We start from the raw sequence: 18,139 nt of genomic DNA on the forward strand, positions 1-18,139 counted from the left end.
AATGGATGACAATTTCGGTAGAGAGGACAGAGGGAGTGAGGCTGAGCGGGACAGAAGACAACACGGATCTAGCATTATTCCAAGAACATAACTTTTGTAATCAGATGTTGCCTTTTACATCCATGTCAACATATAGAACAGATTCCCCAGCTACTAGAACTCCAGAGTGGTCTTGTGAAAGAATATTTAGAAGAATGGAGTCAAAGGATGCATGGCACCTACACTGAATGTCCAGCTTATTGACATACAAAGGCATTAGTAGTAGACAAAGTACCTGCAGCACTAGCCGCATCTATGGGAACACAAGCAAAATAAGCAGTGGATGCTGCCACCACTCTTTCTGAATCAGCATAAGTCTGAGTGGAAGAGCTAATCCCTTTTCTTAATATACAAAGGTAATGCAGTCAGACAGCCACCTGGACAGTGTTACTTTAGAGGCGCTGTATCTCAAATTTGCCCTTGAGAAGAAAATGAAAAGATGATCTGCTTTCCCAAGTTCTTTGGTATGATGTACGTAAAATCTCAACTAAAAACTTCGGAAAGAAAACTGGTAGGTTAATCAACTAAGTAAAGAGTGCAAGGCCATTTTGGGAAGAAAATTTGGGTTAGTCCAAAGGGACACTCTACCTTGTGAAAAACTAAGGCAGAGATTTGCAAGATAAAGCTTGAATTTCCAAAATTCTCCAAGCAAAAGTGATCGCCACTACAAAGATAGTTTCCCAAGAAAGAAATTTCATATCTGCTGATGCTGCTGGCTCAAAAAGTGATCTGATTAGAGCCTGAAGCATCAAGGTAATATCCCAAAGTAGGGACTGGATCTCTGATAGGAGGTCAGAGCAAAAATGTTCCTTTAAAGAAAGTCTTGGAGAGTTTAAAAGATGCAACAGGATTCTAATTTTCCTCTATCATGAAAACTGGATATGGGTGCCAGGTGAAACTGAAGTTATGCACTCAACATAACGCTAGATCTCTGTTGTCTTGATTTGTTCAGTTCAACAGACAGGTTATCAGATCTGATCGGATCCAACCTCAGTGCTTTTCAAGAGGGTGGATTCAGGGCTGACTTTTCTCCCTACTCATAACCCCCTCTGGTTCCCAGGTTACCTCAGACACAGTTTACCTGCTTATATGTAGAAATCTATACAACAGAAACATAAAAATAGGCTTAGCTGATCACCCTATCTGACAAATAAGAAATAAAACAACAGCAAGAAAGTCTGTTCAAGAGGCAAGACTCCTAATCAGGTTCAAATGGTCATGCAGGACTCGGAAAAAGACAAAATTAGGACAGGGAACAAAGGGAAGAATGTTGAACTGGATGAAAAAAGACAACAGAGATCTATTGTTATGTCAAGTACATAACATTTGTATCCGACATAGTCTTTTTTCGTCCAGTTCAACAGTTGAGACAGATTCCCAAGCTACAATAAACTATGGGTAGTATCAAGGAAGGATACTCCTGAGAATGGTGGACCCAAAGGATGTATGAGATCTGCACTGCACATCCAACTTGTATGACACCTGGACTGTACATCCAACTTCGAATGCAAACCAATGGTATGAACAGCTGATCATGCAGCTGCACAGCAAATTTCATCAATGGGAACCCTACCCATAAAGGTAGTGGAGGTAACCACAACTCTGGTAGAATGACACTGGTTTGCCATGTAAAGTCAGTCCTGTTTTTTTATAAACAAAGGCAATACAATTGGAAAGTCACTGTTGCTCTACAAACTCCTTGACCTAATTTAGCCTTTGAAAAGGCAAGAAAAGTTAAATCAGACTTTCCGATATCCTTAGTCCTGTCTAAATAAAAAACCTGAGTTGATGATGAACATCTAGGAAATGTATGAAATATTCACCTTTGTTGCAAACTTTAGGAAAAACAGTGTGAAGTCTGCCAGCCCAGCTAGCTAGAATTTAGTAAATAATTCTATGTAATTTAGGAAAATTAATATAAACCATAGGCTTGTCTTACACATGTAAGAGAAAAAGAAGTTATGTACTCACCATAATGTTCTATGTGTGTTGTCCATCTCACCTTCATTCTTCACTGGTTGGGTTTGGAACTGACTCGGCCATTTACAAAAGCTTGAGGTCTTCCACTGGCTCGTGGCTGTATCCCTATCCCATCATGATCTAGGAAAGCTCCCCAGACCTTGTTTGCTGACATAACACATGAAAGAATAAAACTTAGCCAAAATTTATAAAGCAATGAAGAAGGTCGGAGAACCTATGTTTTCAGTCATGACCACTCTGTACTCCAGGAGTCAAAGGCCGGGGGAAGGCGGGTGGGATGTTAGAATGATGGCGAGATGGACAACACACATGGAACGTTATGGTGAATACATAATTTCTTTATGTGATGTTGTCCTATCTCGCCTTCATTCTTCACTGGTTGGGACAGCATCCCTAGCACCATCGCTCTTGGGTGGCTCATGGGAGAATATTCTTCAGAACAGTGGACCCAAAAAAGGCCCTACTCCTGGATGCCAAATCCACTTTGTAATGAGTGATAAAAGTATGAAGTCCTGCCTATGTTGCAGTGGCACAAATAGTGTCCATTGGTAGTAGTCTGGCCCAAAAGGAGAAGAGGTTGCTATGGATCTTGTAGAATGACCCTTGACTTTAAAGGGGAGATCTTTGTTGTGAGATTTGTATGAAAAAGTAATGCAATCTAATAGCCATTTTGAAAGTGTGACTTTAAATACAGGAGCACCTTTTTGATTCTGATAAGATAAATAATTAGTCAGACTTTTTGAATTCCTTTGTCCTGTGTAAGAAGAAACGTAACTGTCTTTGTACATCCAGTTGGTGTAACATGTATTCTGCCTTGTTGCCACAGCTGGGAAGAAACACTGGTAGTTCGATGGACTGATTCAAATTAGACTCTGAGCATACTTTTGGAAGGAAGGATGGGTTTTTGTACGAAGGGATACTCTGTCTTTGTGGAAAAGCATAAACGGGGGCTTTATAAAAAGTGGTTGAAACTCTACTAGCAAAAGTGATGGCAATCAAAATAACTTGTTTTTCATGTCAAAAACTTTAGATCACAGGATGATGCAGGTTCAAAGTGGGGGAAGAATCAAACTGGATAAAACAAAATTCACGTCCCATGTCGGTAGAAGGGTCTTAATGGGTGATCTTAATAAAAGAGCGCCCTTCAGAAAAGCATTGCATAATCTGTGAGAAATCAGATTTGGGCCCAATTCACCTATATGAAAATTTAGATATGATGCTAACTGGACTCTAACAGTAGCTGGCGCTGCACCTTCATTAAACAGCTTCGCTAAAAATTCAAGAATGGCACCTATGGGTTCATAAAAAGGATCAATGTGGTTATTCGATGCCCAAGAAGAAAATCCTTTCCATTTGCTCATGTATAATTTTCTCGTTGAAGCCTTACGAGGGGATATCAAGATATGTTTCACGGATGAAGAAAGGTCAGGGAGCCTGGCTATATTTGGAATCAGAGCAGACAAGCGGTCAATTTCAGGGTTTGAAGAGAGGGAAGGAGCATTCAGCCCGAGGTTGTAGCACAAAACACAATTAGAACACAACGCTGCTCCGGCACAATAAAGGCTGTCCCTTTACCCACGAACCAAATTGCTGTTGCAATCACAAGGTAAAACGATATTCAAATGGATATTTTAAATATATTTAATGAAAATGAAAATAAAAGACAGAAAAAAAGTAACTGATTAAGCGCTTTCGTCTCCTTGACGGAGACTTCTTCAGAATCCAGTTACTCTTACCAATTCATACATTTTATATCACAGTATTGATAGCCTATTGGCTGAAAATTCAATAATTTCTTTAATTGAACAATCTATTAATTTATAACAAAATTAATTGATAGCAAATTTAAAAGGGCTAGCTCCTAATTAAAAGTCAGTGCATGACTGTTTGGAACATTACGTTCTGTAAAACTGTAATAAACAAAAATACAGGTTCAAAACACCATGAATACAAATAATACGTACTCCCAAATGGCTCAACATTCCATATTACTTATCTTAAAACCATAAAGCAGCAATCAATATTAATTATAAATAATATTTCATTGTTGTTATTACTGAAAATATTCTGTGTATCTGTAAACTTGTATATAAAAAAGTCAAATGTGTCCAATAAATATATATATATTTAAAAAAACTATATATATATAAAAAATATATAAAAATGATGTGTATATAAATACATACCTATACACACACACACATATATATATATAATAACCCGTGATAAATAAATAAATATATATGCCTACATAACATTTACCTACATGTAATATTTAAATATATTTAATATATTTAAAATTTTAAAACGTATATAAGTGGATAAATACTAAAAATGAAAAAGAAATGAAAAAGAAAACTGTACACTTGATCAAGAAGAACCTCTTGCTGTTACTATGTTTATAACTATAAATATTAAAGGTTAAAAAATGACATATTTCAAAATATTAAAATATGTTGTTAGTTATTAAAAGTAGAAATCATAAATAAGAAAATAAAAAGCTACACTATTATTCATTAAACTTCCCTGTGTCAGAATTCATTTAACATTTTACTTTTTTCGGGTCCATTGCCAATAGTTTTAATGCAGGAGTTATGGATATATGATCATTTAGTCCCTTTCCACGACAAGCATCTAACCTTAATTGCCAGATCATTTCCCTGTACTCTAACTTTGTCTCTCAGTCACCTCCTCTATCCATGGGCTCAATCTCCTCTAACACCCAAAATTATTTATCACGGGTTATTATTATATATATATATATATATATATATATATATATATATATATATGTATATGTGTATATGTATGTATTTATATACACATATATATAATTTTTATATATTTTTTTATATTTATATTTTTTTAAATATATATAAATATATATATATATATATATATATATAAATATAAATATATATATATATATATATATTTATTGGACACATTTGACTTTTTTATATACAAGTTTACAGATACACAGAAAATTTTCAGTAATAACAACAATGAAATATTATTTATAATTAATATTGATTTCTGCTTTATGGTTTTAAGATAAGTAATATGGAATGTTGAGCCATTTGGGAGTGCGTATTTGTATTCATGGTGTTTTGAACCTGTATTTTTGTTTATTACAGTTTTACAGAACGTAATGTTCCAAACAGTCGTGCACTGACTTTTAATTAGGAGCTAGCCCTTTTAAATTTGCTATCAATTAATTTTGTTATAAATTAATAGATTGTTCAATTAAAGAAATTATTGAATTTTCAGCCAATAGGCTATCAATACTGTGATATAAAATGTATGAATTGGTAAGGAGTAACTGGATTCTGAAGAAGTCTCCGTCAAGGAGACAAAAGCACTTAATCAGTTACTTTTTTTCTGTCTTTTATTTTCATTTTCATTAAATATATTTAAAATATCCGTTTGAATATCGTTTTACCTTGTGATTGCAACAGCAGTTTGGCTCATGGGTAAAGGGAAGGAGCATTCCTAACGCATGAGTCAGAAGGTGCAGAACTGGGTCCAGAACCCACGGCTCCTCCTGGAGATGAGGCTAAAGCAAGGGGAACCAGATCTGACAAGGCCAGTATGTGGTGACGAGAATCAATTTGCTTCCCAATGTGCTGGCTTTCTGAAGAACCTTTGGTATCATGGGAAAGGGAGGGAAGGCACAGAGGAGACCTGAGGGCCAATCGTGTACAAGTGTGTCCCTTGGTGACTCCCCTGGAGAGTGGATTAGGGCAATATAGCTGCTACATTTGGCATTCATGGACGTGGCAAACAGGTCACAGCAAGCATGGCTGCATTTGCTGAATATCATCTCCACTACTTCTGGCTTTAGGGAACACTCGTGAGGCATCAGAAAAGCTCTGCTGAGTTTGTCTGCTATCACACTGGATTTCCCCGGGATGTGCGTTGCTATCAGAAAGCGTTGGAAGGAGGTTGCTCATTGCCATACTCTCGGGGCCTTTCGACAAACGGGGTAGGATCTGGCTCCTCCTTGTTTGTTTATATACCAAACAACTGACATGCTGTCCATCTGTAATGAAAGATTTCCCAGCGGAAGAGTCCTGAAGTGCCTGTAACTCCAAATGTACCACTCTCATCTCTTGGATATTGACGTACAAATGGGCCTCGTGATCCTGCCGAGTTTCTCGGACTGTCCTTCCCAGATAATGCTCCCCCACCCTATCTGGGAGGTGTCCATGGTCACTGCGGCTAAAGGTTGTGGAAGAACAAAGGGTCGACTTACTGTCACGTGTGGAATGAAGCCACTAGCAAAGATCTTTCTTGCAGGATTCCGTTATCAGAATTTGGTGCGACATGGGTAGTTCCTATAATGACCACTGAGTGAACAGCAGCCACTGCAGAATTCTCATGTGCATGCGTGCTAATGGAACCAGTTTATTGCTGCTGCCATGGTGCCCAAGACTTTCAGAACTGTTCTTGCCTGTACTCTTTTCTTGGAAAGAAGGTTTAAGACCTGATGTCTTGGAACTAAAACTCTCGCTGGAGGAAGTTTTGCCATTATTTTTGTTGCATCTAGATCTGCCCCTATAAAAATGATATGCTGAGATGCCAACAAAGCAGACTTCTCATAATTTATTGTGATTCCTAGGTGAGAGCAGAGCTGTAATGTGGTGCCTCTTGCTTTTATTAGTAGATGCTTGCTGGTGGAGGTTAGGAGCCAGTCGTCTAGACATGGAAACACTTGGAAACCTAGACACCTCAAGTGAGTCGTGACGACTGCCATACTCTTGGTGAACATTCTGGGGGCTGTAGTGAGACCAAAGGGCAGAGCTCAAAACTGGTAGCGATGAGCTCCCAACCAGAAGCGCAGATGACTCCTGGATGGCCTGTCCATTTTTACGTTTTAGTGCACGTCCTGGAGGTCTATAGAGCAGATCCAATCATCTTTTCCCAGAAAGGGGAATACTGACTGCAGTATTACCATCAGGAACTTCATTTTTCTTACTAATTTGTTTAATCTGCTGAGATCCAGTATGGGCCTCCAGTCCCGTTTTCTTTGGAACTAAAAAGAACTCAAGTTCCGGACCTTATCTGGTATGCAAGGACTGTTTGAAGGACTCTTTTGTCTAGCAACTTTTGAATTTCTAGAGTTGCCTGTTCCCTCTGACTGGGTGGAAAATCCAGGATGTTCTTTATGTTTAGGACAGGGAAGGAAAAGGGTATAGAGTAGCCTCTAGATACGATGCTTTGTACCCAACTGTCTTTTATTTCTAGCCAGGGTTTTGGGTACAAAGATAAGCGACCCCTGACTGCCTCCAGAGATGGACAGATGGGCCTCCCTTCAGGAGCACTGAAAGGGCCTACCACAGAATGAATCCCTGTCGCACTGATTTGCGGACCCCCTCTGCCACGTGGACAGCATCTACCATTACCGCTTCCCCCTCTGCCCCTGGTGGAAGAATCCACGTGTGTCCTGAAAAACTCTCTGGGATTTTCAGAACCACATCTTTCCTCCATTTTGACCTTTTGGGTAAGCTTTAGAAAGTAAAAAAAAAACAGACTCCTACGGCAGAGAGAGGTTTTTCTTCTTGCTCACACCTGGTGAGTGTGTCCTTGACTTTTGGCTCGAAGAGGGATGAGCCATCGAAGGGGGCAATAACAAAGGTAGACTTAAACGGCACCGCAAAGTCACACAAGTGCATCCAGGAATGCCTCCTCAGGAAAATTCCTGAACCTGCTTGCCCTGCTCTCTCCATCTGCTGCATAGGAAATAAGTCTCATGGAGAAGTTAACTATAGAGTTTAAGGTGGAGAGCTGTGAGGAAACCTTGTCTGAAACCCCTGCAGCTATTGAACCTTGTAGAGTATCTCCTAGCTCTTTCAAGAGATCTCTCTGCAACCTAGTAAAATGAGTCAGATAATTCAATGATCCGAGTGCAAATGTCACTGAAGAAAACATGCGCTTCCCATATCTGTCCATTTATTTATTTATTTATTTTTTATTTTACATTTGTTGACCGGGCTAGTCTGGCTGGATACATGTCCATTTTCAGCAGAGGCCCGAGGAGAAAAGCTCCACTAATAAAACTAAGTGACTAACAAATATCACGTAAATAACAAGTAAATAACAAGTAACTAATGCATGCAGGCAACTAAGGGAACAGTTGATATATAGAATAGTAATGGGAAGGCAATTTAAACAAGAAATAAACATCAGTACAGAATCACTATAATTTAAATAACTACTATAGATAGAGAGCTAAAAAAAGATGAAGAAGGGAGAAAAATAGGGACAAGTAGAGGGTTTGTAAAACTTTAGTCATAGAAGTCAGTTAGTAGCAGGGATATAGTGATGAGTACTATTATTAGGATAGATATTTGCACACAGGAAGATTGGAACTGGGTTAGATACATGGAGAGAAAAACATGTTAGAGATAGTGGAGGGTAACATAAAAAGAGGTAGGTAGGAGTAAATAAGCAGGCTGGTGGGTTGCTAGGTCTACTTCTTGGAGGGAAAGAAGTAGTGAAGTAGGGTAGGTAGAAGAGCAAAATGTAGGGTGAGAGAGAGAGTGGTTGTTTTTTTTTTTTTTTTTTTTTTTTAAGCTCAGTCAGGATTTGAGCAGGGGCATAGCCAGTGAGATTGCAAATGTTTTTTTGTTTGTTTTTTGAAAAGATAATACTCTCAAACAAGCTATTTACCGTACTGTACGCAATAAAAACAAATTTAACTTGTCCTCCTTCCTAAATGACCTCAAGGCATGCAACTGGTCAACTCTAAAACACCTCCCACTTGACGAAGCTGTTCCGTGGATAGACAGATGAGGATGTCTCTGAAAGTTCCTTTTATGTGGCTGCCGCCACCACCATAGCATCTACTGGGACACCTTTACTAAGAAATTCCCTGCCTGCAGGTGCAGTAATAAACTTCTTTGGGCTTCAAGGAACCAGTTCCACAGAGTCTGGAGACTCCCACTCGACTGACTACTTGCATGAGCTCATCGAAAGGCGGAGACACCCAAGTGGTGGAAGAGTGAGACCCAAAGACCTTCAGGTATACAGACTCCTCCTCACAAGGATTGATGGAATTCCAGCCTCCCCTCTGCTTAAGGATCTCCAGGAGGTCTGCAAATGAGACATCCTCGGAGAGCGACCGTGGGGCCCCTTGTGACTCATTGAGATCTGTATCAGAGGTGACAGACTCCTCTGGGGAGTCTAAATGCTTCCTCTTGCAAAGTCTCTTACGAGGGACCTCTTCAGAAGGGTATTCTGGACAGGTTTCTGAAGACAGGAGTTCACCTGATGGGGTATCCTGAGGCCTAGGGTCTCCAGTGTCAGTAGATGCTGTGGTGCCAAGACACATGCACTTTGGGGGAAGAATGTCAGGACCTAAGATTGGAGCGGTCTGTGGAGACAGTACTCTCCTCATCAGCTCGAAAGCCCCCCCCCCCCAAGATCCGACGATACCTCTGGCTCTGAAGAGCCAGAAGAAATGCCTGGAACTAAGGGGGTTGGCTCCAAGGACGATGCAGGAGCCAAGCTCACCTGCGCCGAAGCCCTGAGAGGTAAATTCAGATCAGACAAATGTCCGATCAGACTCCCATCACTGGACCCGACCGGACAGCGTTGGCTTCTAGACTCCTCGAGTTCAGACGGAGCTGAGGATGTCGGAGCGTATGTCGAGCCCAAAAAACAGGGAATAGGTCTTGGTGCCGACGGTTTCACTACGATAGGTTCCAGACATTCCGGCTCCAGGATTCTCAGGTCGGCTAAGAGGAGGAATCCATGTTGAAGGGGAGGTCCTGTGCTGGAAACAATAGCAATTTGGCCAGCTCCAGTGTCCTTAATAGTCTGCACGCCACCCGATCCACGTCATCATCTGAAAGACTCCTGGAGGACCGAGAGGAGGACGGAGCAGGAGATCTGACTGTTTGCAGTACAGGAGAAACCAGCTCCAGTTCTGGGGAACGGTTCCGTAATTAAAACTCCATCGGCATCGATACAGAAGGAGCCGATGAAGGATATTCCCCGGGCCCAGCATTCTTCGGATTCAGGGATATCAGTTTAGTCAATCTGTTTGCTGGTTACGAAATCCCAGTAGAAGATGACCTTTTGCTAGATTGGGCTGACTTTGAGGATGGAGATTTGGCCGATTTAGAAGTGCCCTGACCTTCTTCCAGTGCTTCATCGAAGGGGGATTTCAATAAACCTCTTACTATCAGTTTATTTTTTTCTCTCAAGCAGTATTCTTGAGCTGAAGGAGTGGCAAACAGAACATGATTCCTGTAGATACATTGCTCCCAGACAGCATACACAAACAGTGTGACGATCGGTTAAAGACATCTTTTGTCTACATTTTCCAAATTTCTTGAAGCCAGAAGGCTTGGTTTCCTTGTGATCTTTAGACATATTCAATATACAATAGTCAACAACAGCAATGACCAAAATAACAATAACAACTTAACAGTATAGCTAGTCAAAAAAAAAAAAAAAAAACCTACAAACATCACTACAATTTATTTTTTTATAACAGGAAGAACAACCTTAAAGTAGAGAAAAGAAGGAAGGGAGTGGCAGTTCTCTAACTTAAACAAAGCTGCCTAGTGAGAAGGGAAAGGGAAGAAACAAAGGCGGCTCTCTAACTTAAACGGGTGATGCTTTAAAAAGGAGCAGAAAGAAAATAAGTAATTAAACTTGAAGATTAGCCAAAAATAGTAACAGGAAGCCCTCTAACTAAAAACGGACTTGAAATGAGAGAATTTAAGCCGGGATAGGGAAGGGAAACAAAGGCCTAGCGGTAAAACGACAGCCAGAAGCAAAACACACTACTGTAAACTCACTAAACTAAGAAAGGTAATAAAACACTAATCGCTAAATTTACAACAAGCAACAGCAAAAATTCAAACAATGAATAAAGAAGTTTTCCCACTTAGTCTGAACCAATATGGAAGCACCCGATCTGTTTAGCAGCAAACAAGATCTGAGGAGCTTTCCTAGACCATGATGGGATAGGGATACAGTCACGAGCCAGTGGAAGACCTCAAGCTTTTGTAAACATCCGAGTTGGAACAGAGGATCAGTTCCAAACCCAACCAGTGAAGAATGAAGGCAAGATAGGACATCACATCTGTATGTTGTGTGTGTGTTAAACTGTATGTTCTATACTGAGCTTCAAAAATGTAACCACAGTCCACCCTGCTGGAAAAGAGCAAAAGTGTGTGTAAATTACATGCCTGTGCACATGTATGTTTTCATGGTAGAAGTTGGAGCATACAAAGTTAACTTGCAAACTCTAGAGTTTTACAATACGTTATAAAAAGAAGTTATGTCTTACCGTAACGTTCCATCTGTATTGTTGATCCTCGTTCAGTCATTGCATATGGGTATTGGTTCCGACCTTTTCCACGCTCGTGTCAGCTACAAACTCTCGAGCTAAACTCTTACACATAATCCCTCTCTCCCTGTTACCTCAGACTGAGTTTGCAAGTCAAAAGAAGGTAGAGGCTACCTCTGGTCAAATGACCTAAGAGAACTGAATGGTGAGATCCACTAGAAGCCACAGGAGGGAACGTCGTAATGACTGAACGAGGATCAACAATACAGATGGAACGTTAAGGTAAGACATAACTTCTTTAACTGATATTGTTAACCCTCATTAATTCCTTACTTATGGGACAGAGTTCCCAGCTACCTCTATTCCTGAAAGGCTCTCATGGAAGGATATTCCTGAGCACCATAGAACCAAAAGATATTCTTCCCCTGGAGGCCAAATCCAATTTGTAATGATTGATGAAGGTATGAGGCGTAGCCCAAGTTACAGATGCAGACGTCCTGTAAAGAAGCTCTGGCATGGAAGGCAGCAGAAGTTGCCACCGACCTTATCAAATGAGCCTTCATGGTAGTAGGCAACGGAATATTACGTTGTGTATAAATGAAGGTCACACAGTCTTTCAACCATCTAGCTAACGTGACCTTAGCACCAGCAGATCCTAATCTAGGTCCAGAATAGGCCAAAAATAACTGGTCAGATTTACGAGAGGACCTAGTCCTGTTTAAGTAAAAACAGATTTGCCGGTGAATATCTAGGGTATGTAGGCAATACTCTCCTCTGTTTGAATGATTGGGAAAGAAAACTGGCAATTAAATTTATTTATTTATTTATTTCAGTTTGATTACCGGGGAAGTCCACTGGGCCAGAAAGTGCCCATTTTCAGTGGAGGCCCGGGGAGAAAAGCTCCACAAAAAAAAAACACACACTACACACAATAAGAGGTTACAAAAAGAAATTTCAAATACAGAGGTAAAAATACAAGTATGAATTCATGCAAAACAGGTATAGTAAAATAATAAATTGTCATTGTACAAGCAATGAGACAAAGTTGCAGGTTTTACATTCAGAGCAATAGGAATCAATTGTCAAGAAATAGGCATCAGTGATTACTGGACAGTTGTGTTATATACATGCTAAGAGTTGAGAGAGAAATTGAAAGAACAGAAGGTGATGGAATAAGTTTGAGTAAGGTAAATAGAAAAGGAGAGGACGTAGTGAAGTTTGCATCAGGAGTTTAGTAGGCTCTATGGGGAAATGTATTTGTATTTATGTAGGGTGAAAGCAGGAGCATTTGCGTTTGGAGGATAGAAATGAGAAAAGTTGAGTTTTGAAAGATTCTGGGTAAGGTATTGTCCTAAGTGAGGGAGGAAGAGAGTTCCATTTTTTGCCTACTATGAAAGAGAGAAGGAGTTGGCCTGCAGGGCGTTTGGGTTTATGAATAGCGATGAGATTTTGATGTTCAGATCTCAGGGATCTGGTTGGGATGTAAGGGGGAAGGATGTTTGTTAGAGCTGGGCACTTATTAGGAAAAAATATTAATTTGTGAGCAGTGGTAAGTTGGAGGTAGTCGAGGTAGTTAGGGAGTTCCAGCCAGTTCAATGACTGTAGGGAGAGGCAGTGGTGAGTACAGGTTTTGGATTTGGTTGCGAATTTGGAGATTTTATTGTAGCAAGTTTCAAGTTTAGAGGTGAGAGAAGAAGACAGGTTAGTTAGAAGAGGGGCTCCATATAGTAAGGAAGGAAGGAGATAGGTAGTTGCTAAAGTATGCCTGGAGGAGTTGGAGAGAAAGCGGTTATTCCTAAATGGTTTGATTAATGGACATTTCAGAGATCACTTTTGGCAGAAATGAAGGATTAGTTCTCAAAGACACTATCTCTATGAAAAATCAAATATGGACTCTTGATGCATAAAGCTTGAAGCTCAGAGATACGTCTGGCAGAAGTAATGGCGACCAAAAACAAGGTTTTCCATGACAAATATTTGAGGTCACAAGAAGAAGCTGGTTCGAAGGGTGGCATTGTCAGAGTTTGTAGAACTAAAGATAGATTTCATGGTTGAATAGGTTCTCTAAAAGGTGGCTTCAGATGATTCACACCTTTTATGAAGGTCTTGCACAATTTGTGTGACATAAGAGAGGAATCTTGGACACCCTCATGGAAATTAGATATTGCAGCCAAATGAAATCTAATGGTAGAGGCCAATAGACCCGATTGAAAAAGTCTGCCGGATACTCTAGTATTATCGACACTGGTGCTGAGAAGGGATCTACTTGTTTTTCTTTCAGCCAACAGGTAAATCTTTTCCACTTGCTTAGATAAGTAATTCTAGTGGAAGACTTATGAGATGCAATGAGAATGTCACATACTGGCAAAGAAAGATCATTCTGCCTGGATATCAAGGGAACTGGAGTAGCCAAACTGTGAGCTTCAGGCTGTCCCAGTTGGGATGAATCAGGTTTTGCGGATGTGAGATCAACTTTGGGGTTGGATGGAGAATCCATGGTCGATCTAGTAGGTGAGACCAAAGGAAGGGGAACCAAATCTGACAAGGCCAATATGGAGATATGAGGATCAACTTGCTCTTCAACTGATGGGCTTTCTTCAGAAACTGGTGAATGAGGGGAAAAGGTGGGAATGCATAAAGAAGACCCGAGGGCCAATCGTGGACTAGAGCATCCCTGGGTGACAGTCTCGGAGGGGGAATCAGGGCGAAGTAGTTGCTGCATTTGTAGTTGGTCGGGGATGCAAAGAGGTCGGAGCAAGGACGGCACCAGTAGTGGAAGATCTACGTTGCTATCAAGGGATTCAGGGACCACTCGTGAGGTTGTAGAATGCACCTGCTGAGTCTGTCTGCTATCACGTTGGAACTCCCGGGAATGTGCGTTGCTAGAAGAAAACGGTTGGTAGCCATCGCCCACTGCCATATCCTCATGGCCTCTCGACAAAGGGGGTAAGATTTGTTTCTACCTTGTTTGTTGATGTACCAGACCGCCATGTTGTCTGATTGAATCGCAATCATCCCAGACAGCAGCAGGGGATGGAATGCTTGCAACGCCAGAAGTACCTCTCTCAGCTCTAGAACATTTATATGCAGTTAGGCCTCCAATTCGGACCAAGTGCCTTGGACTGTCTGTCCCTGACATAGCCCCCCACCCCCACCCCATCAGGGAGGCATCCGTGGTCACTGTGGCCTTGGGTTGCTGGGGGGAGAAGGGGCAAGACCATTGTGACTGATTGTGTGTCATCTACCAATTTAAATCCTGTTTGCATCTGTGGGTTACTTGAATCTTGGCTGAAAGAGGATGCTGAAAAGGATACCACTGGGTGAGCAGTAGCCATTGTAGAAGCCTCATATGAAACCTGGCTAGGGGGACAATGGTGATGGAGGCTGCATGGAACCCAACAACTGTAGGATAGAGTGGACTGTGGATTTCTCCCTTGAAAGGATTGAGATCAGTTGTTGCTTTATCCTTAGAATTCTGTGCTCTGGAATGGCAGCTCTGCAGTTCTTTGTATCCAAGCTAACTCCCTGGTAGTGACTGGCTGCCGCACGGAAGCGCAGAAATCTTCTTGATGGCCTGTCCACTTTTATGTGGTAGCACGCATCTTAAAGATCTTTCGAGCACATCCAATCATCTTTTTCCAAAAGCAGGAGGATAGACTGTACTGTGACCATCCGGAATTTTTGTACTCTTACAAACTTGTTCAATACACTTGGATCCAAAATTAGTCTCCAGTCCCCGGTTTTCTTTAAAATAGTAGAGTAGAATCCGGATCCTATCTGGTCTGGAGGGACTACTTGGATGACTCTCTTTCTTAGCAGCTTTTCTATCTCTAGTGCTGCTTCTTCCCTTTGACTGGGTGGAATGTCGGGAAGGTTTTTTGAAGGGCAGGACAAAGATCGAAGGGGATATGATAACCTCTGGTTATAATCCTTTGTACCCAGGAATTGGTGGTGATGGTTAGCCAGGCAGAAGGGTACAAGGAGAAACGACCCCCAATCACCTCCAGAGGAAAGGAGTTAAGCCGCTCTTCAGGAGCACTGGTAGGATTAGCCAGGGAAAGAGTCCCTGGAACCCTGGTTACGCGGACCCCCTCTGCCCCAAAAGGAGAGTCTTCCCTGTGAGTTTCCCCCTCTGCCTCTAGGGGAGAACTCGGCCTGTGTGTCACGGAAAAGACCCTGAGATTTCTTAAACCACATCTTCCCACTCTTTTGGTTTCGGTAGAAAGCACGTTGAGGGGAAAAATAATGGACACCTACGGCAGAAAGGGTCTTACTTGTCCTGTTCACATCTGGCCAGTGTGCTTTTAACTTTGGGTCCAAACAACGAAGAGGCCTCAATGGGAGTGTTAAGAAAGGAAACCTTAACGGGTTCCGTGAAATTGCACAAGCGCATCCAGGCTTGTCGTCTCTAGACCACAGCTAAACCCGCCGCTCTAGCTGCTCCTTCTGATGAGTGAGGTATCAGTCGCATAGAGGAGATACTGACTCAATGGTGGCCAGCTGAGAGGCCACTTTGTCACAGACCTCATCTGACATGGCACCAGCCAAGGTTTCAGAGAGCACGGAAATCAGATCCCTTTGAAGCCTGGTAAAGTGTGCCATATAATTCAGGGACCAGATAGTAAAGGTCGCTGATGCAAAGGTGCGCTTCTCTATCCTGTCCAGGGCCCGGGACTATGTTAGGCGGATGGAGAGTCTGGCTTTCTTCTTCCGCAGATCCTTTTTTGTTGCAGCCACCACCACCACAGCATCCACAGGAAGACCTTTAGACCAATGGGGATCCATAGCAGGAGGGGACAAAATTTTATTTGGCCTCCGGGGAATAGCCTCGACGGTGTCATGAGCCTTCCATGCACGCTGCATGATGAGCCGGACAAGTTCATTGGCAGGTGGAGTAACCCAGGAGGTAGGAGGCCTGGCGCGAAAGGCCTGCAGGAACACAGACTCCTCAGAGGTCAGATTAGAGGGCTGCCAGTCACCTCTCTGTTTAAGGATTTCGAGGATATCACCAAAGGATACCTCAGAGGGTGACCGAGGGGATCCTTCCCCCTCATCAAAGTCTGTGTCTTCAGTGAGGGACTCCTCTGTGGAGTCCATGTGCTTCCTTTTACACAAACTTTTCCAGTGGACTTCCTCAGAGGGAGAAGCTGGGGAAGACAGCGGAAAAGGAGTTTCCTGTGGGAATATGTCCTGAGACCCTTGCACCCGGTGTCCGCTAGGTGCGACTTGTGAAAACAGTGTACCCAAGGAGGGCGGGAGGATAGACAGCACAGTTATCGCCAGCAGAAGCCAGAGCCTTCTCCATCAGTTGAAAGGCTGGTCCACCTGAAGAGGGGGTGAGTGTCTAGTACAGGGGTCACCCCTCCCCCAAGTGGTTCAGCCTGCCGACCCGGAGTCCCCAGATGGCTGTGGAACAGAAAATTACCCTAGTCACAACTGTCATCCTGGGTCGTAGCAAAACTTTCCTGCCACGAAGGCAACTGCGGTTACTTAGTGATATCCATAAAGGGAACTGCAGAGGGGGAAGACTGTGCTATATCAATGGACTTCAAAGGCAATGAAGGAGGAGTATAAGAAGGGGTCTTTGGAGATGGGTGATCACCTCCCAAGGAAGGATAGGTCCTGGGGTGCGGGATACTTCTAGCCAGAGGCACTTGATCCACAAGATGCAACACGTGTTCGGAAAGGCTTCTAGTGGACCTCATGGAGACTGAGGGAGAAACAGGTCTGTCCTCAGAAGAGACAAGCTCCGCATTCACCTCACCAGTCCGCACCAAGAACAACGGTGCCGAAAGAGACTGGACTACGGGTGTCTGCACCGAAGTAATCATTGGTGCCAAGGTCACGGTTGGCACTGACACAAGGATCGGTGCTGAAGTGGTTGCCGGTAACAAAGCTGGAACCGACAAAACTGGAGCCAATAACTGAGGTGTCAGTTCCGAGTAAGATGTCAGAGTCAATATGGTCAAAGTCTGCGCTGACTGAATGGTCGGTGCCGATGCAGTAGTCGTAATAGTCTGAACCAAGGAGCCCCTCGGTGTCGATATAGTAAAGGCTACAGGAGAAGACAGAGCCGAGATCACGGATGATGCCGAAGTTCTAGACACCGAAAGCACTGGGGCTGACTGAGTGAGCTCCGAAGCAGAAACTTTAGCCTTTTTAGGTCTTGGTTGGCGGGAGTCCCCAGCCGGGGATGAAGGCAAAGACTTGGCCTTAGTAGGATCATCCAAAATTTTCTTATGGGCTCTAGGAGGGGCTGAAGCCTCCGACCCAGAAATAGCCTCTGAAAAGGGAGATTTGAGAAGTCCCTTCAGCAACAACTTATTTTTCCTTTCCAACAAGGTTCTGTTAGAAAAATTTTTACAAATAGCACAGGGCGGGTCAACAGATAAGTGGGACACCACCAAGAAATAAATGCACAAACAGTGTGCATCTGATGTCAGTCATGTGTGTCCACAATCAAAACACCTTTTAAATCCCGGACTACCTTTCTTATCTGCCATGATAGAAAAAGAGGACAGTAGAAAGGGTACCAGCAATGGTACAAAAAATACCTGAAGGTATGAAGAAAGGAAGAGATTACCAACGATGGTAAGGGAGAAATACCTCGCGGTAAAACGTGTAGAGTAGAGAGAATAAAATTCAAGGAAATATGGTCGCTAAATGCGATAGGGTAAGAGACAACAAAATAGAAACTTTTCTGACAGAAAAAGTTATATATATATCTATACTTGGCTCAAGAGAAGCAGCTTGACATGACCGAATGGCAATGCGGCAAACAAAATCTGGGGTAACAGGGAGAGGGGGATTATGGGT

At 42.3% G+C, this 18,139-nt stretch overlaps 1 protein-coding gene across 1 annotated transcript in view; it reads right to left on the minus strand.

Annotated features, from left to right (window-relative positions):
- The window catches only part of LOC122816707 (transformation/transcription domain associated protein), a gene marked incomplete in the record, with an annotated part of 2,794,447 nt that overhangs the window by 2,078,425 nt on the left and 697,883 nt on the right, over positions 1–18,139 (minus strand).

This window comes from Protopterus annectens, chromosome 12.part0 (assembly GCF_019279795.1).
Source record: "Protopterus annectens isolate FY-2018-M chromosome 12.part0, PAN1.0, whole genome shotgun sequence".
Lineage (NCBI taxonomy): Eukaryota > Metazoa > Chordata > Ceratodontiformes > Protopteridae > Protopterus > Protopterus annectens.